The 23,775-nt window shown below is 41.4% G+C and overlaps 1 protein-coding gene across 2 annotated transcripts in view; it reads right to left on the reverse strand.

The window, feature by feature from the left end:
• LOC144827735 (sodium- and chloride-dependent neutral and basic amino acid transporter B(0+)-like) overlaps positions 1-23,775 on the reverse strand; it is a 1,401,915-nt gene that overhangs the window by 410,662 nt on the left and 967,478 nt on the right. The gene's annotated exons all lie outside the window — the stretch shown is intronic.

The raw sequence follows: 23,775 nt of genomic DNA on the forward strand, positions 1-23,775 counted from the left end.
CGTGATTTTTATATTATTTTTATAATATACCGGGTCCCCTAACCAACACCTTCTTCAAACAGCTTCGCTCCCTTCTTTTGCGCCTGGTGTGGGGAGACCGCACTCCCCGTATCAGCTGGAGGATCTTGACCATGCCGACTGATGGGGGCGGGCTGGGTGTTCCAGACTTCTGTTTGTATTATTTACTGGCCCAATGCTCCTATTCCTATGCATGGTTCCACCTGAATGCACGAATTCCGTATCTGCGCCCAGAAGCAGACTTGGTTCTTCCTAGGCAGCTGCTCACAATCCTCCCCTCAGGCTTCCCCCGAGACCCTAGTGACATACAGACTGTCTCTACCACAAGCTGGGCCTGGGTCAAACTACGTAAATTGCTGGGGCTGCCCGTATTCTATTCACCTGCACTTCCCCTTCCGAATGCCTGCCTTCTCCCCATTACAGGAGAGGAGTTAGTGAAACGTACGCTCAGGACATTTGACATTAACACTATCGGAGACCTCTTCCCTGAGGGCCACGTGTTCTCTGTAACAGAGGACACCCGATTCTCTGACCGCTCCTTCATGGACGCGTTTGTCCTTACACGGATTCGATCAGCATTAAGGGCATGCTTTCGCTCCTTTCCTCTAGCCCCTGATGAAGTTCCCCCTCTTACAGTAGTGATACAGAGCACATCCAATGCACACTTGATATCCAAATTGTATAGACAATGCGCATCACTTAAGCCTAATGATGACTCTAAAATTAGAGCCGCTTGGGAGCCAGATCTAGGCGGTCCTATAACAGATGAGCAATGGGCATATTGCTGTAGAGCCACAACGGAAGTCTCCTTGAATAGCTGACACAAGTTGCTGCAGTTCAAGTTTCTCCAGAGACTGTACTTTACCCCAGCACGTGCCCACAGGATAGACAATTCCGTCCCCATCACTGTCAGAAATGCCACTCCCCCTTCGCCGACTTTGCACACCTGACATGGACTTGCCCTAAGATACAGCAATATTGGCTAGAGGTACACGCAGTCTTGAGTGATATACTCTCCATTCCCCTTTCACCCACACCTGAGATTGCACTGTTGGGATACGTCGCAAAATTTCCCAAGGGCATTCGTAGGCTGGCGGCGATCTGCTTCATGCTGGCTAAGAGAGAGATAGCTGTGTATTGGGGCAGCGGGAGGGTCCCATCTCTCCGAGCGTGGCTACATAGTTTGGCATTCTGTAATGTTAACAGTGTAGAGTACAGCACCCTTCTCCCCCCCCCCCCACCTCCAGACCGGTTGATATATGGGAACCCTACCGCGCCTACATTTCCAGGCAGCTAATAGCACAGGAAACCCTGACACAATCTAGCATCACCCCGACTGGGGTAGGTTGATCTTACCCAGTTTCTGTATCAGAGGAACGCGATGCTGACTTCTGCTTGCTAATCCAGCTGTCACTGCTGTAGTAATGCTACTCGATTATTATGAGTATTTGTAATGTTGTACACACTCCTGCTCAGTGTCTCGTCCTGGACATACTTTCAAATTTAAGCTAGCAGTGTACCCTCTCTGCATACCATTACTTCGCTATGCTTTTTGCCCATTCTTTACCTTCTTTTTGTCATGTACAAGTGTCTATAATTTAAATAAAGGTTTAAAAAAAAAAGATCTAACTCTTGTAAAATTTTCATTTTTTGTTTCACACTTTTCTTACTATATGTCCGTAAGAAAGTGTGAAACAAATCAATTGAATCCTGTCGCACACTACACATACTACTACAATTCCAAGTGTCCACTGGAGCCCTAGGACATCTCCCTAAAACTTCATCAGCTAACACCTCTTCTGTATTTCTAGGCACAATCTCTTCTGTTTCAACCGGACAACCGTCCTTCACCTCATATGCTCGACCACTAGTGTCAACTACATGCACCAAATCATTATCCTGAAAGTAACTTTCTTCATTAAAAAATGGCTCACAACTTGAACTATGCTTCCATTCTCCAGAAAAAAAATCACAAAAATTAGTCCGATTAATTACTCTCCTCCACTTACATTTTGATTTGAACACATTGATTACCTTATCGAGTGTACGAATTCTATTCATTACTAAACTAAACAATTTATTTTTCACTTTAAATGCTTCATCCACAATCTTAACTATGTTTGTTTTTTCTTGTAAAAAGCGGTCTTTTTTTGATACCTTTTTAAATTTTTTAATAAATTAGATATAATTCTGTTATAAAACATTCGTCTACGAATTTCAATAAATTGATTTCTCCTTCTTTTGTTGTAGAAAATATCATCTCCTTGTACAGGTCTAACATTTTTAAAGGGACACACTGTCTTCTTTCTAATTACAGGTGTCTTATTCTTGTTTAAATACACACGTTTTTTTTTGACATTTCAATAAGTTCCTGAGAACATTTTTAGTTTGCTTACCAGGAGCATTATTTTTTTTCTCTGAAGATTTTGTTTTGGTTGAGTCTTGTTTTTCTTTTTCCTTAGACCTTACATTTTTTTTATACATTTGTTCACGTCATTGCTTGGAAGCTTCTTTTTCTTTCTTTGTATAGATGATTATAATCTGTGGTAAAGAAAAAATAACATATTATAGGCCACTACAACCATATTACATAGCAATTACAATAAGTAAACGATATAAACACTAGTATACAACAAAAGGCTGATTTACATTACATGCGCTTTGCTTTGTGTCAAAAACGATTTACTAATCAATGTTATGTCTTGCTTATATATAGGTGGCCTGTTTTTGGCCTGTAGAGACAGTGAAATAATATGAGCAGAGACACACATACTGCTTGCAGAGACAGAGATGGTAGCATATATGTAACATCCTGGTCACGTGCCTAAGATCACACTATGGTTCAAGCTTGATTTTAAATGGATCTGGGTGAATAATATGCTTAGTTGATATCTTTAAAAAATTGAAAGTACATGTTTTTAAAAAACATGGTAGATTATATGTTACATTCTGGTCATGTGCCTAAGATCACACTGATGGGTGAATCAAGCTTCACTCACAGTGTGATTTTAGGCACATGCCCAGGATGTTACATGTAATGAGTAATTAATGTTATGTCTTGCTTATATATAGGTGGCCTGTGTTTGGCCTGTAGAGACAGGGAAATAATATGAGCAGAGACACACATACTGCTTGCAGAGACAAACATGTTAGATTACATGTAACATCCTGGTCATGTGCCTAAGATCACACTGTGAGTCAAGCTTCTTTTTAAATAGATCTGTGGGAATAATGAGATTAGTTGATGTCTTTAAAAATATGGAAGTACTCATTTCATCTAACATCCTGGTCATGTGCTTAAGATCACACTGTGAGTGAAGCTTGATTCACCCATCAGTGTGATCTTAGGCACATGACCAGGATGTTACATGCAATCTACCATGACTTTAAAAAACATGTACTTCCATATTTTTAAAGACATCAAGTAAGCATATTATTCACCCTGATCCTTTTATAATCAAGCTTCACTCACAGTGTGATCTTAGGCACATGACCAGGATGTTACATGTAATCTACCACGTCTGTCTCTGCAAGCATTATGTGTGTTTCTGCTCATAATTTTTCACTGTCTCTACAGGCAAAAAACAGGCCACCCATATATAAGCAAGACATAACATTAATTTCTCATTACATGTAACATCCTGGCCATGTGCCTAAGATCACACTGTGAGTGAAGCTTGATTCACCCATCAGTGTGAACAAAGGCACAACGACCAGGATGTTACATGTAATCTACCATATCTTTAAAAAACATGTAATTCCATATTTTTAAAAACATCAACTAATCACATTATTCGCCCAGATCCTTTTAAAATCAAGCTTGACTCACAGTGTGATCTTAGGCACATGACCAGCATGTTACATGTAATCTACCATGTCTGTCTGTGCAAGCAGTATATGTGTTTCTGGTCATATTATTTCACTGTCTCTACGGACCAAAAACAGGCCACCTATATATAAGCAAGACATAACATTAATTTCTCATTACATGTAACATCCTGGTCATGTGCCTAAGATCACACTGTGAGTGAAGCTTGATTCACCCATCAGTGTGATCGTAGGCACATGACCAGGATGTAAAATGTAATTTACCATATCTTTAAAAAACATGTACTTCCATATTTTTAAAGACATCAACTAATCACATTATTCACCCAGATCCATTAAAAATCAAGCTTGACTCACAGTGTGATCTTAGGCACATGGCCAGCATGTTACATGTAATCTACCATGTCTGTCTCTGCAAGCAGTATGTGTGTTTCTGGTCATATTATTTTACTGTCTCTACAGGCCAAAAACAGGCCACCTATATATAAGCAAGACATAACAATAATTTCTCATTACATGTAACATCCTGGTCATGTGCCTATGATCACACTGTGAGTGAAGCTTGATTACCCCATCAGTGTGATTTTAGGTACATGACCAGGATGTTATATGTAATGTACCATGTCTTTAAAAAACTTGTACTTCCATATTTTTAAAGACGTTAACTAAGCATGTCATTCACCCAGATCCATTTAAAATAAAGCTTGACTCACAGTGTGATCTTAGGCAGATGACCAGGATGTTACATATAATCTACCATGTCTGTCTCTACAAGCAGTATGTGTCTTTCTGCTCATAATATTTCACTGTCTCTACAGGCCAAAAACAGTCCACCTATATATAAGCAAGACATAACATTAATAACTCATTACATCTAACATCCTGCTCATGTGCTTAAGATCACACTGTGAGTGAAGCTTGATGCACCAATCAGTGTGATCTTAGACACATATACACGATGTTACATGTAATCTACCATGACTTTGAAAAACATGTACTTCCATATTTTTAAAGACATCAACTAATCACATTATTCACCCAGATCCTTTTAAAATCAAGCTTGACTCACAGTGTGATCTTAGGCACATGTCCAGCATGTTACATGTAATCTACCATGTCTGTCTCTGCAAGCAGTATATGTGTTTCTTGTCATATTATTTCACTGTCTCCACAGGCCAAAAACAGGCCACCTATATGTAAGCAATACATAACATTAATTTCTCATTACATATAACATCCTGGTCATGTACCTATGATCACACTGTGAGTGAAGCTTGATTCACCCATCAGTGTGATCTTAGGCACATGACCAGGGTGTTACATGTAATCTACCATATCTTTAAAAAACATGTACTTCCACATTTTTAAAGACATCAACTAATCACATTATTCACCCAGATCCATTTAAAATCAAGCTTGACTCACAGTGTGATCTTAGGCACATGATCTGGATGTTACATGTAATCAACCATGTCTCTAAAAAACATTTACTTCCATATTTTTAAAGACATCAAGTAAGCATATTATTCACCCACATCCATTTAAAATCAAGCTAGACTCACAGTGTGATCTTAGGCACTTGACTAACATGTTACATATAATCTACCATGTCTGTCTCTGCAAGCAGTATGTGTGTTTCTGCTCATATAATTTTTAACCCTGGGCGAAGCACTACGATACGCTCGCGGAGTTTGCGAAGTTTTCGCAACTTCGCACTACGCGAGCTGCACGTAGCACAGTGCGAACATGCGTAGTGCAGCGTAGCGTAGTGCAGCGGTCATTTTTTGCTTGTTCGCGGTCCTGAACGTCATGTTTGCGACCGTGAGCAAGCAAAATGACATCCCCGCGAGATTCTCAACGCGAGGAGGTCAGGTTTCTCATTGTGCGTGGTTGTGCATGCTCGCGACCGCTCTCAATGAGAAACTACCTGTTCGCGTTGAGAAAGCTGCCGCTCGAGTAATAATCTACTCAAGCAGCAGAAAACTACAGCTCGCTCTGTGCAAGATGCCGTTTTCAATGCTTGCACAGTGCCGGATGCTTGTCCGCACTGTGCAATCATTGAAAACGCATCTTGCACAGTGCGAACATGCTACTACGCAGCTCGCGTAGTGCTACGTGAAGTTCGCGTAGTGCGAAGTGCACTTCGCGTAGCTTCGCGTAGTGCTACTTCGCGAACTACGCCCACCCTTAATAATTTCCCAGTCTCTGCAGACTAAAAACAGGCCACCTATATATAAGCAAGACATAACATTAATTTCTCATTACATGTAACATCCTGGTCATGTGCCTAAGATCACACTGTGACTGAAGCTTGATTCATCCATCAGTGTGAACTTAGGCACATGACCAGAACGTTACATGTAATCTACCATGTCTTCAAAAGACATATACTACCATATTTTTAATAGCAGTGTATCTTCATTAAATGAATCATATATCAGATTACACACAGGCACAAAGTAAAGTGAGACACAAGCAAAGAATACTCTTTAAGCTAATTGAGGCAAACTGTTACAAGGCACAGGTGACATTATTGAAAAATGTTAAAATATTTTCTCTTATTTCAAACAGAAAGTCAGTGTAATGCTTCTCCATAATTTAAAAAGCAGACTTTTTTCCAGAAAAGATTTTGCATACTAAATCGTTTTTGACACAAAGCACAGCTCATTTAAATGACCACTACAGAAACAAAGCAGAAACCTAACTCATTTTCAAAATACATTTCCAATATGCACCATTCTATTTTTAAACAACATTACAAAAAAAATGACACAAAATGCAAGAATAAAGAAGCACAAAATGCTTGTTAATCTTCCCCATAGTGCATACAGCACTCTATCTTTATTAAAAGAATCATTACTCACCTTTAAAAATGCTTTGAAACATGTAGAAGAGTGTCAGTCACACTCAACAGATTTTCTTAAGCAGAATCTCTGAATAATGCTTCTTTCACTGGAGCCTGAGAATAATGGCACAGATTCTTACTCATTTCAGACCCATATTCTTGTACATAACCAATCAAAATTGTTCCCACACAAATTCAAAACCAAACTGCACATTTTAATTGGTTGTACATTTGAGGACTTTGAAACTCACATAACATTCACCCATCCCCCCAGTGCTCATTCACCCTGTTACCATGGTAACTCCCTCCTCACCCAGCACACAGTTCAGAAGTTCATCATACTATGTTGCAAAAGAATACAGCAAGGGTGTTTGACCTCTCAATGTACTAGCTAATCAAATGCAATCTTTCTTTAAATGACTTTTTCTCAACCATTGAAATGACTTCTTTAAAAAAAAAGCATTCACCCTAATTTTCGCTGAAGATTTTTAAGAAAGCACCAATCATTTCTGGGTTTTCAAGTGCACTGAATCTCAACCACATCTGAATAGAAGCACATCTACCTTCAAGATGCCAAAAGTCTGGTTTGTGGGTCATAGCTATGTCTTCTGGAGTGAAACATTTGCAAGCAACAAGGGATTTACACCTTGATTTACCAAATGTGGACATTGTGTGGATTGGACAGAGAGGATTAAGAAGTCACCAATTTATACCATTGATAACATCCTTTATGCACCTTCCACACCCTGACCTTATAATTGTGCACTGTGGTGGCAATGACTTGGGCACTTTGACTGGGGTAGGTCTGGAAATGCTTTTAAAGGACATCTTTGGGCAATTGATGTCACTTTTTCCAAAAACTGCCTTGGTATTTTCTAATATATGCCAAAGGCAAAAATGGAACTGGTCCAACCAATTTTGTCCACAGATTGAGAAAGCAAGGAAACATGTAAATAAATCTGTTTCTGCTTTCCTCAGAGACTATGGTATGGGTTCCATTTACCACAACAACTTGTGTTACAACATGCAAGGCATCTATAGGAGAGATGGTGTACATTTTACAGATGAGGGGAATAGAGTCTTCCTCTTGAATTTGAGACTCTGCATTGGTACCTACTTGTAGGTACAAAAACACCCACATAACACAACAGCTCTTTTCAGAGCTAACTTACCTGTAAACACTCTACATTATTTTTCTACTCTAATTTTTTTACACTGTTTTTCCTAATGGTGCGCTCAGGGTGTGCATACCGGAGAGCGTACCCGGGAACGCACCCAGCGCTTACCCCGCGAAAATTGGAAAAAAAAAAGTTTTTTTGCCCTTCAGGGTCCTTTTAGGCCCCCCTCAGAAAACCTAGGGGGTCAGGGAGTGTCTACCCTGCCCCCTTTTAATCATTTCTCCTTTTTTTTTCACCTCTTGTGTCTTGATTCTACCGAGACACAAGATGGCGGAGACTCCGGACTGTTTAGAATGTTGACAGACATCTGACAGCCAATCAGCTTTCCGCTAGTGCACTCCCGTAGCGCACCGAGTGCGCTCCCCGGTACGTGTACCGGTGAGCGCTCGGAGCGCGCCTATAGATATATATGTTTTTGAAGTTAATTTAAAAAAAAAACACTGAAGCAATTTTCACCAAATATAGCAAAGGCACATCTGCGTACCAGTCCCTACAATTTTTGCAAAGTTTGGCGTAATTCCGTTCAGCGGTTCGGGCTGTAGACGTGTCAGAACGTCCTATAGAAATTAACATGGGGAAAACACGTTTTGGGACCCCCCTTTTTTCTCAGCCTCTCCTTCACGAATCCCCCCGAAACTTTCAGGGAAGGAACGGAGCAGAGCTGGCCAAAATTTGGGAAAATTACACGCAAATTCCTCAACCGGTGCCAGAGTTATTCCCAATAGAATGTTGCGGATTTCCTATGGTAGCTAGGTCTTAACTATAACTACCTACTGGCGACCGCCAGCAGGTAATATATATATATATATATATATATATCTATATATATCTATATCACTGAAAAAACCATAGGTTATAGACCATATATAGTTAGGAATTAGCATTTACAAAACCTTATTTTACTCACACAAAACCATTGAAATTCCATATATAGTTAGTTGCACTAACTATATATCGCGCACCCGCAATCCACTGCTGATGATGTCACATATTACATCATTCATGACATGGTCAGTGACATCACTGATGACATCACTGATGACATCTCAAATGTGGGGCGCTAACGAACTTTTTGAACTGCCGAAAGGGATTCTGGTCCTGCCGCTAGTTATTGGAGACATTTAACTATACTCTGGACCTGCCTGGCCTCGACCAAAATCGCGCCAGTATGGGAGCGACTTGCAACTCCTTATGACATTCTAGTTACTTAGCCTTGACGTTATGGGGGATGTATGCGGTCTTTGTGCACATGGCGGGCGGGGAAGGGTACTGACTGGGCATACGGACAACCCTATTGATGTCGGTTTTTCATTATTGATTATTATATTAATAAAGCTTCGAAGTAATGTTACCCATGATACTCGCCCATGGTGTGCGTATGGACTATTTTATTGTAACTGATCCTGTTCTACTTTCAATTATAAAATCAACCTTCACTGATCCTGCAACCGTTTGTCACGTTTAGTTTTTTCAATTAAATGGCTCGCTTGTTACATACTCCTATACCCCTGGCTTTTGACCCTTTCCTACGCGCGGTCTGTACTACCGCCCTCGGGCGATCTATGTAATGAACAGACTACCATTGCCGAGACACAAGGGAATGCATCTCAGAGAGATAAGTCAAGTACGTGGTAGATAAAAACATTTTCGTGTTTATGCACGCTGATGTGCTTTGAACGCTGCCCCCCCTCTTTTCTTTTTCTGCAGGTTACATTGGAATTTCAGCTGAAGTATGGAGAAGACCTAAACCGCACCGTGTTCCACGCGAGGAAAAATAGGCTAGCTCTGTGAGACGGTACATTATATGTAGGAGCTATCTCTGGGAGCGTGAAAGATTGTATGGTATGAATGTGCGCATGGGCCCTGATTTGTACGGTATGAATGCGTATGTGTGGCGCACGCAGAGTCAATAAAAGAATGCTTTTTGTATGACTGAGGGTGGGGTTCACAACTGCTTACTCTGCCTGTCAGCCGTGAGGGAAACGGCCAGCGTGTCGAGGCATTCCGCCGTGAGGGAAACGGCCAGCTTAATATCACCGCCGGAGGCCAGGGACCACATCCCCCAGCAGCCCCGGACCCACGGCGCTCCTGTGACGCTCCTGCAGCGCCGGCTGGCGCTATAACAACGCGGAGCTCCTCCCGCATCGCGGGACGCGCGCGGGCAGCGCCGGGCGGAGCCCGGGCAGAGGGCGGGCCGTCTGTGGCCGTCAGGGGACGAAAGGGGACGGGACGGGCATCCCCCCTTAGACCTGCACACCGGACTATGGGTAAGCGCAAACTACAAACCTCTGCTAATGGGGGTACAACTAAGGCAAAAATCGCGCGGAAAACCCCTGCATCCGCTAACATTATGTCGTTCCTGACTACAGCTGTTGGTAAGCTAAATCAGGAAATAGCTGAAAAAGAGCGCGAATTAGGCTTGGAACCCTTACCACCGGATAGTGATTATTTGCCTACACTATCTACACACCCAATCCCTTTGGACCCGGTAATTGTGATTAAAAAAGCACCCATTCCCATGGTGTCAGGCGCAGTCACAGACAATACACTGGAACAAGAAAATGAGGAGGGGAATGGGACTGATTGCCAAATTGTACATTCCTCTCTGGACTGCACCCAGAAATCTGAGCTTGAACCTCAAAGTAGCAAGCAACAAAATACCCTACTGAGTGCCCTAGAATCATCTATCAAGGACATGGTGGAGAAGGTCCTGGTTGACAAACTTGAAGGGGTACTTGTACAAATCTCCACAGATATTATTGACACTTTAAGGGATTGTGTTTCCGATATTTTAAAGAAATGTGACAGGATAAATAATTTTGTAACCTCTTTTGAGAAACATCAGGGGTATTTAGCACCCAATATTACCCTACAATCCCCTACCAACTCAATGAGGCTACCCCAATCCCCTATGGAGCAGGGGAATATTGTACGAGCCAACCCCCAGCTCCCACCTGTACCATTACAAGGAACGATTGGTCAAGGATTGAGGAATGGAGATAGCGAAACTTGCACTAAACTACACCCCGTGCCCAAACCTTGCCCTCCAAAGACAATGCCCCTGACATCTACCCAAGAAGGACATAACAAAGCAGGGTCAAGAAGACCTCGCCCGAGACCACCAGTTCACCTCCCCCCAGAAGCTACTCCTTTTGTAGCAATTTTGGTGAATATTCCCATCTTACAACCCGGGGAAACTGAGTCAAATGACTCAGTACTGGCCAATATAAAATCATGGTGTAATGCTAACTGCACTGGCCCTAACAATATTTCTGAATATATCCAAACTGGTAGACGTGTGGACTGGGTGGGATATACAAAGAAGAAATTCCCTGGGGATTGTCTAATTGTTAATTTTAATCGACCCCATGAGGCATCCCGCCTATTTTGGGATGCAACTGAGATTAGAGAGGAAAGAATAAGAGCAGTACCCTTAGGTTTTTTCTATCCCCCACCTGTATTCCCAAAAAAACTCCCCGAAAGGGCTAGTTACAATGTGCCCCCGACTAAAATTCACTGTATTAGCCCCTGGGCAACACAAACAACTGGTATGTTACCTATAACTCATGTAAACCGGGGACATGAACTAAGTAAGGGCTTGGAGCTATCAAATATGTTTTCAGCACTATCAAATTTGGAGGAGATTGACTGACTAATACCTGATGATAGTGTTACTGACCCCGTGTCTACATCTATTAATAGCATTGCTAGGGGTTCTATAGTAAACCTAATGAGCTGGAACATTGCAGGTCTCCGCTCTAAAAGGGAAGATTTAAATTGGTTGACTATACTGAAAAAATATGATGTGATAGCGTTGCAGGAGACATGGGATACGGCCTGTGATTTTTGGATAGATGGGTATTTATCCTACTTTCTTGCTGCACAAGCCTCAAATTCAGGTCGAAACAAAGGAGGTTTACAATTTTTAATGTCAGTTAAAATGAATGGATCCATAAAAGTAATAAACAGTCTATCCCAAAATATTTTAGCCTTGGAAGTCACATTGACTAATCAATCTAAATGCGTTTACGTTAACTTTTATAACGCCACCCAAGGCACTGGTGATATCGAAAGTCTCAATTCCCTGAATAAGTTTTTGAATGATTTTAAAGAGAGTCAAACCGCGTCGATATATTTCATTCTGTTGGGAGATTTTAATGTACATCTATGCCAGCAAAACTGTCATTTTATAGATAATTTGAATGTAGATATGTTCCAACCCCCACATTTTGAACACTCTGTTAAAGGATCAACCCTAGAAAATCTGCTTCTAGAAAACGAGCTTTATGAACCAGAGTTTTTTGACTGCAAAGAAAGGGTCCCAACTTACAGAGCTAGGGATTGTAACAGTATTATAGATTATATTTTTATCTCACCAGCTATGTTGCAGAATGTGATATTTTACAATGCTATACATACTATACATAGTGACCACAACCCGGTTGTGTTGAATATGGAGGATAATATTTTATCATTGTTCAATAAAAACCCAGAAGTAGATCTTGCTGTTGACATAACTGTAAAAGAGCAAGGGAGACGGGTGAAATGGAGCAAAGTTATTCCAGAGGAGTTCTTTCACTCTCTTAAGGAGAAAGTGGGTAGTGATATTAATGTTTGTAGAGAGCCCTTGAGATTTAAAGGGAACATCATTGAGTCTTTTGAAGCCATCTGTCGCCAGGTGGCAGATGACCTAAAATGCAAAGCCACAAAGAGAGAGAGAAAGGCTGAGGGGTGGTTCAACAAGGCATGCTCCAAATCACACCGAGTACTCCAGAAAGCACTCAAAAAGGTTCCCCGTGATAGAATGGAGGTGGCGAGGCTTAGAAAACAATACAATCAAGATATCCTTGCTAGGAAGAAGGAAATCAAGAAACAGGCGTGGGATAATTTATATGAAAAAGCTACCCTGAGGGACAGCGCAAAGTTCTGGACCATTGTTAATACACCGCTGTTCAATGGGAAAGAAAATGCGCCATTGGAATTAAATATCTCTGAGAAGGAATGGCTTGACCACTTCCAAAAAATTTATGGCAGCAATATTGACTTAGGCCCTGTTAATTTAACTTCAATCGACATCCAAGCCCCTCTTTTAAGTTTTACCATTAAAGAGGTACAGAGTGCTATCGAAGGCATGTCATCACAGAAGGCCCCTGGGCCAGATGGCGTTCCCGCTGATATGTACAAAACAGACTCAGTAATGTGGTCAGTGGTTCTTGCTAATGTTTTTAATGTAGTTGGTATAGATAAGTTAAAACCTCCAACTACTTGGTCACAAGCTGTCATCATCCCCATATTCAAGAAGGGCCAAAGGGGGGACCCTAGATGCTATCGACCCATATCTCTGCTAGATACCTCATTTAAAATCTTGGGCAAAATAATACTAGAGAGAATCTCAGCCTGGTCAACCGACAAAAACATCTTGTGTGATGCACAGTATGGGTTTAGATCTGCAAGAGGTACAGAAGACCAATGCCTCAATTTGCACCTTATTCTTAGCAAATACACTGTAGCATCAAGGGGGATGATGTACCTGGCCTTCATGGACTTGTCCACAGCCTTTGATCTAGTCAATAGGTCAAAGCTGTGGACAATACTCCTAGAATTGGGACTGGATCGGGCTCTTGTGGATTTTTTGGCGCGACTCCATTGTGATCTAAAGGCAACTATCCGCATGACCCAAGAAGGGAATTGTACCTCCTTTTTTAAATCGGGAAGGGGAGTGCGCCAGGGGTGCATTTTGGCACCTATGCTCTTCTCCCTTTATATTAACTCCCTTGGTGACTCGCTGAAAACTGCCTCTGCAGATGCGCCCTGCATGGGTGGTTCCGTGACGCCGGTACTCTTATATGCCGACGACACGGTGCTGATGTCAAGGACCCCGAGGGGTCTTCAACTTCTCCTTAATACCTTTGGGGCTTTTATGCAAGACTTGGATTTAGTAATTAATGCAGGAAAATCGCACGTCATGGCTGTGGGTAGTTCAAAAAGTAATATCAGAACCCTGACCTGTAACGGTGCTGTACTTACTAAGGTAAAAACCTTCACATATCTAGGTGTGGTGTTTGACGAGAAAGGGACATGGGTACCACAAATTCAGAACAAGACCGCAGCAGTAAAAAGATCTTCTGCTGCTATATTGGGGTTTGCAAAACGTCTAGGCGGTAAACCAACTGAAGCTATATTATCCATATACAAAGCAAAAACCCTGGCAATAGCAAGATATGGAGCCTCCATCTGGGGACATAAGAACACAACCCAAATTCAAAGGGCAGAGAACATTTTCTTGCGAAATGTTCTGGGTTTACCTAACTCCACACCTGCTCATTCAGTACATATGGAATTAGGGGTGGGTTACATCGAAGATATGTTGTCTTTTGCACCGCTGAGGGCATGGATTAAAACCTGGCTTAATCCTAATTTAACCTTGAACCACACGATTATAAAAGACTGTATGTGGCGGGATCGTGTGGCTGAGATCGAGTGGCTTTCCTATATTAAGAAAATTGCACAATATTTGGGCCGCCCTGAGTTGTATACCAATCCTGAAGGCCTACAAAAGGATGATATCAGTTGGGCAAAACTGGAATATATAAAGAAAAGAGAAGCCGATAGAGAAACTCGCGAGATTATGAAGCCAACCGTGAGGTCCCATTTTCTGACAATAACATCTTTAGCTATGGAACCATACCTGTCGGTAGTAAATAAACCTTTCCATCGGGGCTCCTCACTAAATTTCGCTTTGATCAGTCTCATTTCCTGTTGGGTGAATACAATAAATGGTGTAAACCACATGAGAACGCCCCCTGTAAGTGTGACGATTTCTCAGATCAGGATTCTCTTCACTTTTTCTTTTTTTGTCCTTTTCTCAGAATTGCAAGAGAGAAATACATTAAGCCCATATTAAAGGATAATAAGTTTACCCAAGTGAAACCGGCCTTTCTGTTTTTACAGTTAATGGAAACACCCCTAATCATGTACGGGGTGGCAAACTTTCTCACCATGTCCATCAGGTCGCGTCGAAACAGAGTGAAGGTATCGATCAATTGTCCTAGCCTTTGTTAAAAACTGTATGCCCAGTAGGGGTAGCACTGCAAATAGGATTGTATTATAGGTCTGTAAATATTATTGTAAATATATTACTGAACATACTCCATTCTATATAATGTATAAATGAAATTGAGTAGCAAATCTCAGACAGTGCAGTATGAGGAACATATTTTAATTCTTTTATAACTTTTGTAAATGAATTTGTAAATATGAAATTTTGTATGTGTATATAAAGTGTCTTGTTTTTAAGTTATTTTTTAAAAAAATTTTTTCTCTATATACTTCAATAAGCAACTATGAATGTATAGCATACTTTTGTGATTTTAATTTAATCGAATAAAGTGTTTTTGACTCTGACTCTGACTCTGTATGACTGAGGCGTTGATCGAACGGTTAATGGAATGAGAAAAATAAGCCCGAACATGGTATCCGCATGTGAAGGATGACAAAGAATATAGCACTTTCCTTACTTAGGAACGACTCTCTCTGGAGCTAGTGAATGGGAGAGTAGCCTACACCAGAAACTTGAAGGGTTATTTCAGTACGACAAACCCGACCCCAACCGATATCCCAAATGTACACCCAAAATAATGCGCACCAGTAAGTCAATTTATGTGCTGACTAAATAAGAGAAGTTAAGAGTACCCATCAATGGTATAGTTGACTTTCTAAAACAATCTACGACAGACGCCCCAGTATTAGATGGGGAGCAGGTTCCAGTATTAATGTTTGCTGATGACACTTTGCTGGTCTCGCGGACCCCCAGTGGACTACAAAAGACAATTAACGCCTTTGGTGACTTCTGTCGGATTCGGGGCTTGGAACTAAACACAACAAAGACTAAGTTTATGAATCTGAATCCTGTCAAGAAATTCAAGGGGAAAATGTATTTTAATGGATCAATACTGGAGGAAGTGAATGCTTTCACTTATCTAGACATTTCCTTACAGTCTAACATGAACTGGAAATCCCATATGGACTCCGTGCTAATAAAGTTCAATCAATTGGCAGGGGCAATAGCACAAAAACATAAATCTTCATTTACAAAACCTATTCAGCCAATAATGGAGATTTATAGCATGAAAGTGTTGGGAGCTTGCCTATACGGATCAGAGCTATGGGGCTTCACGAATATGAGCTCTTTAGCCGTTGCAGAAAGTAAATTTCTTCGACGAATGATTGGTGTACCCCAGAGCACCCCTTCGATCCCGCTCCAATATGACCTCGGGAGGAAAAAGATAGAGGACATGGCTAGACTGCGTCCCCTCCTATATTGGAGGCGTGTAAAAACTACTCCCGAACTGAGTCATTATGCAGCTGCCCTTAGGGATGTTGTTAGCTCTGATCGCTTTCATAAAATATCATGGCTTAAAGGAGTTAGGAACTTGCTCCAAAAATTGCACCTAGACCATTTGTGGACAGCAGTAGACCCACATGTCTTTCCATCTAAGGCATCACTAAAAAAATTGTATTGGGATATGATATTTAACACGGTATTGATTTCCAACCAACCATCCGTGTTGACATCCCAGTTCTTGGATTTTAAAATTATGCCTGAATGTGAACAGTATTGGGATTTGATTTCTAAACCCCTAGATAGAAAGCTGTATTTTCAGTTTAGAATTGGCTCTTTACCCCTTAATGCCTTTACTGTCAAATGGTCCCCTGGCAACGTAAAAAAAAATTGCTCCTACTGCAATGCACATGTAGAGGACATCCCACATTTTTTGTTTGTTTGCCCATTATATGCAGCCCCAAGAAGTAGATGGCTAAATCCGGTTTGCAGGAATTTGGGGACAAGAAATTATCTAGAGGCACTAAGGATATTAAGATCTAACTGTGCCCCCAATCTCGCAATCGCTGTAGCCAAATTCATGGGGTGGGCCTGGATAATACGCACGCGCACTTTAAAATTGTAATTAACCATGGGAAAAGTAATATAACTTCGTAAGGCCCAGTGCTTGACTTGGATTTTATAATGTATGATTTTTATAAATTGAAATACTCGCCAACACTGTATAATATGAATGGTATTTAATCTGTATTTTATTTTGCTCTTAAAAACTTAGTGTAGTATTTATTGTGTTAGCTTAGGGAAACATGCTTTTATGACAGTGTTGTCGAATAAAGTATTAAACTTGACTTGAGTACCCCGGGTTGAAGTTCATCCAAGATCCCCCTCAGCCCAGAAATTAGGGATATTGTTATGTTTTAGATTTACCCCTTCTTCTTCCACCCTCGTAGAAAAGTCAGAATTGTACCATCGCACGTCCGACTGACACCCCTCCTTTAGATCAGCTTGGATCATCATTTTCTAGATGTTGGAAGGCCCCACCGTGAGTATAAGCACGACTGGACTAGTGTTCGACCAACTAAAAAAGGAGTAAGTGTTGTCGAAAACGAGGTTACCAACAAAAATTGTCTACTATTAGGAAGGAAGGAGAACAAAGAGCTCGACCCACAAATGAATGAATTGGAATACTGAGAATACGCAACTCGCATGAAAAAGTCCCTTTGCCCAAAATAGCTCTGTGTTTTGTCTTAGGTTTCCGTACTTGATGTATGTAATGTCGCACCCTGTCTGGTATTTGTGTGTACGTAAACTATGAATTTATCCCTCAGCTTGTGTTTTATACGTGAAACCGACCCGTACTGTTCTATATGTGTGTGCACTGAATAACCTATTATTATACACTTTTTTCTCTCTCTCTCTTTATGTTGTACGTGTACTAATAGCCTATTTGGTGCGCACGACGCTCTCTCCCTCTGAGGGCTCCCTTGCTCCCTTTTGAAAAAATGACGACACTGTACCTCGCCGGTACAGGTATAATTGGCTTTAGACACGACAGTGTTTGAGCAAATTGATAGAAACAAAACGATCGTATTTTGCCATATTACTACCTCTCCTTTCAAAAGCCTACTGTATTTAAAGGAACTATACCTTGTCACAACTGCAAGAAATGTCATAACATAATTCCTGGTAACATCATAATGCATCCTACCAAAGGCACTCCAATTTCATTAAATGTGAACGTGACATGAGATACCACAAACGTTGTCTACCTACTGAAGTGTCCCTGCGGACTTTCTTACATTGGTAAAACTGAACGTAAGATTAAAACCAGACTTATCGAACATCGAAGCAAAATCAGAAATAAAAACCTGAAATCCAGTGTATCAGCGCACTTTACACAACACAATCACAACATCAGTCAAATTCGGCCATTTCCCCATTGCTTTCTTCTTTTTTTCTCTCTCACTTCTTTACACCTTGTTCATTGTTCGCCATTTCTTGTTTTCTTCTTTCCTCAAGCTCCTTTTACGGTCTTTTTTGCCCCCATATTGATTTATATTGCTCCTTTGTGATCTCCACCCTCATTGTTTCCACTTGTTCACTTCCCTTTTGTCAGTCGCACATTTGCCGCTCTTATTTCTCATGCTGTTTCTTTTTTCACCGAACTTTATATATACACTTTTTTTCCCGGGCCGCCCTGATCCCTCCAGCACCGTTCCCGACACATTACACCAGTCCCCTTTCCATTTTTCACCGTGTCAGCATATTACGCATGCGCACCCCTCCCGCACTTCCGTATTCCACTGCTGGCGTCTCGTCGCACTGGAACCTTGAACGCCGCTACCACTCGGTTCACCTCATTTCACCCATGGTAAGTTTATCGTTTCCAAGTACACTCTATATTCTTCAAGAGTGCTTTTACCCACACCGCCAGTTTGCGCATGGACACCATGATTCCACCTCTGACACTTTTTCGTTACTCGATTTCACCTCCGCCACCTTATTTCGCCACTTGGTTTCTTTGGAACTCGTTTCACTCGGCCCCCTTTTTACCTCCTTTCATTTGCACATTTTGTACAAGTGATCGGGAGAAATGACCACTACTTGTCACTGGCTTTGGACACATTCCCATGATTTTATCCTTTATATTTCTGATACTAATCACCTGCATGTTATTTTATTCGATACTTTACCTGCACATTTTAACCTTTAACCTTAACTATCGGGCCCTGTTATTAGTAACTTCCGACATTTCATACTTTTCTTTAGATTATGTGGACCCCCTGAAGAAGAGCTTTCCAGCTCGAAATGCATCAGGGATATTTACACATGTTTTCACATATATAATCATGATGTTTTGAATATGGAATCTTCTACGATTGATTGTACATCAACCATTGTTTAAAAATTTGGATTCAGAAGCATGAACCAATTCATTCAAATAACAAAGTGAATAAATACTTTGAACTTTAAAATACTTTCGCTTACTTCTGAGCATAGACTTGGCACACAGGAGTAAGGTCTTTCACTGTGCATTGCTATCCTGCCCCTCCCGGACAGAAGGGATTCACCCTGAGCACCCTAAGATATTTGAACTACTGATTACTTTGACATTAACACATTGATTACTACGGAGTGCAGCGGACCTCACTCTCATTCCCACCACATCTTCAACAGAGCTGCTGACCCCATGGCACCCATGCTTTGCCACACCATCAGCCGCTCCTTGGCGAATGCCTCTTTCCCCGACAACTGGAAACACGCCGAGATCAACCCCCTCCTGAAGAAGCCCTCGGCAGACCCCACCAACTCTCAAAACCTACAGACCCATCTCCCGGCTCCCGTTCCCAGTGAAAGTCATCGAGAAAGCCATCAGCAGACAACTCGCCAACTTCATCAAAGAGCACAAAATCCTCGACCCGTCACAATCTGGAGTCAGAAAAAAACACAGCACAGAAACCGCCCTCCTCGCTGCAACAGACGACATCCGCTCCCTACTGGACAAAGGAGAAACAGTAGCCTTCATCCTCCACGACTTCTCAGCGGCCTTCAACGTGTATCCCACCACACCCTAATACGCAGGCTCCACGACACAGGTATCCGGGACAAGGCCCTCGCATCGATCTACTCTTTCCTCCCCGGCAGAACGCAGCAGGTCAGACTCCCCCCTTTCCTCTCGGACCCTACACCAACCACCTGTGGAGTCCCCCAGGGGTCCTCGCTCAGCCCAACGCTCTTCAACGTCTACATGGCTCCTCTTGCCCCCATCGTCAGAACCTAGGGACTCAACATTGTTTCATACTCAGACGTCACCCAAATCATCCTCTCTCTATCCAACGAAGCCAACGCAGCCAAACATAACTTCCAAGAAGGCATGGAAGGTGTTGCCAAATGGATGAAAAGCAGCTGCCTACAACTCAACACCGACAAAACAGAAGTACTCATTATGGGCCCACACCCTGATGCCTGGAACGACACCTAGTGGCCCCCCACCCTCCATAGACCACCCACGCTCCCCCACGGACCACACATGCAATCTTGGAATCAACCCAGACTCTGAGCTTAAAATGGGCCGTCAGATCAACTCCGTCACATCCTCCTGCTTCCACATCTCCCGCCTCCTACGTAAGACCTTCAAATGCATCATCCTCAAGCACAGAAAAACCATCACACACGCACTCATCATCATCAGACTCGACTACGACAACGCACCTTACGCCGGAAAAAACAAAAACCTCACCCGCACGCTACAAAACATCCAGAACGCAGCCACAAGGCCGGTCCTCAACCTACCATGACACTACCACATCTCCCAACACCCGCGCACACTCCACTGGCTCCTCATCGAGGCTAGAATCACCTTCAAGATCCTCAACCATGCACACAAAGCCCTCCACAACCCCGGACCAGCATACTTCAACAGCCGAATCAACTTCCACTCACCCCCAAAGAACCCTACGATCAGCCCAGCTCTCTTACGCTGCGGTCCCACGTACCAGAAAGACCCGATCATGAGGCCGCTCCTTCGCCTTCTTCATGGCCTGAGCATGGAACGCCCTACCGCTCCACCTCAGGCAGACAACATCACTTCCCATCTTCACGAGAAACCTCAAAACCAGGCTCTTCGACAGACCCCCTCCTTGATGGACTGGAATCTGCACCTCCCCTCCTCCCCAGCACCTTGAGACACCTACGCGTGAGTAGTCGCGCTTTAACAAATCCGTTATTGATTGATTGAATTATCTAAATAACCTGTATCTTGATAAATGCTTGTTTTTAACCTTGAAACTGAATTTTAATAGCACTATTTTTTTTTCTATTGTAGGAGGAAAGGAAGGAACCTAATCCATGATGACAAGGAGGACCTTGGTTCCCTACCCTTTTCTTCTTGAGGTCATGTCGTTGTGATTGGAATACAGCATGAGATAAGACTTTTGGTTTTCTTTGTCTTAACTTGTTTTGTATTGGTTTGAACTTTTTTGAGTAGATTGTATACACTTCAAAGAGAACGTATTGTATGCACATGGGAGAGGAGAACACAATGTGTTTTGAGGAGGCAATCTTCAGCAAACCTTTACAACTAATCAGGAATGGACATTCTTATTCTCTCCGAGATAGTACATTAGGCATGATTGGCTAGTTTAGAGGCAGAAATAGCCACCTGGCGAACAAACTTTGCAGCAAATCATCATGGTGCAGTATAACCCAGATATATACAAAGTGTATACCTACACTATGTTAGAATTAACACGCATTTAGCCACTAGGTGCTAACAATGCAGGATGTAAGACCTACAAATATACTACTTTGGTAGAGACTCACTCATCATGAGGGCAAGCCAGGGGTCGATTACTATGACCCAATTTACTAGATACACATCATATGATTTGCACAACGTCTCAGTTAGCCATAGTCCCAGAGGGCCAACGTGAACTTTATTGACACAACGAGTGAACAGCATAGGGGAAAATCTTGTTTATATGGAAAGCAGGACCCAATAAGTGTTATTACTCGAATGCACGCGTGTTATACAGTTTAGAAAGCGCCACATTAATGCTTTAACAGATGTGAAATTTTTAACTGAATCTCATGGGGTTCGAACCACTATATAAAAAATGAGAACTATCGTACTAGTAGCCCATGCTGATGGTCTGTTTTTATGTCTATGAGTACATTTAGCGATCTTAATTTTATTACTCAGACAACAAATTCCAGCACAACAATAATTCTTAACAGGCCAAACAGTATAAGAAATGCTCAAATACACTGAACTTGAATGCCCAAGCAGAATTATTTCACTATGTTGTAATGTATAATTCACTGCTACAAAATGGATTCCACTTTAAACCTGTTTTGGAAGGCACAAATAAATTGTCCTATGTTTATGTCCAAGAATTCGTATGTAAAACATGCGCTGAGATATCACGCCAGTGTTGTGAGATCAAGTCTGCCTTGACAGTCGAAACGCGTAAATGGTAATAAAATCATTGGAATTGCAGACATCCTGAGTGTGCGCCTACTTGTTGAAACCAAAACGCCCTTGCGCTCAAGAGTATGTTTACATTTATGTGTGTGTGTGTTTGTGTGTGTAATTTTTTTATTTAATTTCAAAATGATAAAATAGATTAAAATGAATAGTTTATTAATAGTTTTAAAGTAAATATGTATATATATTGATTATTATGTAAGTGTGTTTAACTTTTTTTTATTAAGTTTATTTGTTATATTTTTGAAATGTATATTAAATCTACTTTTTTTCTTTTTTCGAAACATAATTTTATTGTTGACATTCAATACATTCAATATAATACAAGGGCCTCATAGGGCACCCAATGCAAATACACATGGCAGTAAAGATATGAATCAACATTTTCACCAGCAATAAAGGATGGATTCCACAAAAAAATTACTGCAAGAAAGACTAATAACAAAAAAGAAAAGGAATGAAATAACTGTGCCACCCTGCTTCCTTTCAACATATATATTAATCTGAAATATAGAGAGAGATTCTGCCCTCCATAGTCAAATCGAATGCAAGCTCTACGTACATGCCAATCAACCAACATTATAGGGTTCTTCAGCATCAGAACACCAATCACATTTCAGAATTCAAGACTGAAGCTAATCAAAAATATTGCAGGAAAGTGGGCGAGCTTGCCTCACTATAATGGATACAGCATCTCTCGTCGAGACAGCACATGCGCTGCCTAGGCGAAACCTAAAAAGGGTCCGTTTTCACTGTTAAAATGTGGTGTGTCAACGTTGCATTTTTGGCCGTTTACTGTGGCGGGCACAAGGCCTACCGACACAATTGAGGTACAATTTTTAGCAGGGGACTTGGGGTAACACAGAATTGTAGACCAATTGTAATTACCTTTTGACTTTTTATGCATTTCTGCCTTCCAAATGAAAGACAATGTATAAAAAAGAAGTCACTTTGAAAAATGTCATATAATTCTCCTGCTAGTATGGGTATACTCACAATGTCGGAAATGTGCAAACAGCTACTGTTTCTAAACTCTATATTTTGTTCCAATTTCAGAAATACATTGGTATCTTTCATCCCGATTATTCACTGTCTATATTTTCCCAAATGAATTCCTATAAACCCAGTACATAATAAAAAACCATTGCAAGATGCTGCTCAGTTATTGGCTCTGGGTTTGTCGGGGTCTTGGGGAACCTACAAGTCCTATATATACCCACAACCAGAAACGTCCAACATTTGTAACAGTATATTGCTTTCAAACATTTGTCATAATTAGAAGAAGTTATAGGTGAAAACGTTGGCACAAATGGCAGTTTTTTTCAACTCATTTTCAATTTTTCGTATTTTCAACTGTTAGTTTCTATAGAGAAACCTTGAAGGATCTACACAAATGACCCCTTGCTGAATTCAGAATGGTGTCTACTTTTCCACAATGTATCGCTTTCCAGGATCCATTATTGCTTTCATACCCATTTCTACCATTAACTTGGAAAAGGGTTGAAAGCACAAAAAATAGCAAAAATAGGCTATGTCCCAGTAAAATGCCAAAACTGTGTAAAAATGTAGGTTTTCAGAT

The sequence above is a fragment of the Lissotriton helveticus genome, chromosome 4_1 (assembly GCF_964261635.1).
Source record: "Lissotriton helveticus chromosome 4_1, aLisHel1.1, whole genome shotgun sequence".
Classification (NCBI taxonomy): Eukaryota; Metazoa; Chordata; class Amphibia; order Caudata; family Salamandridae; genus Lissotriton; species Lissotriton helveticus.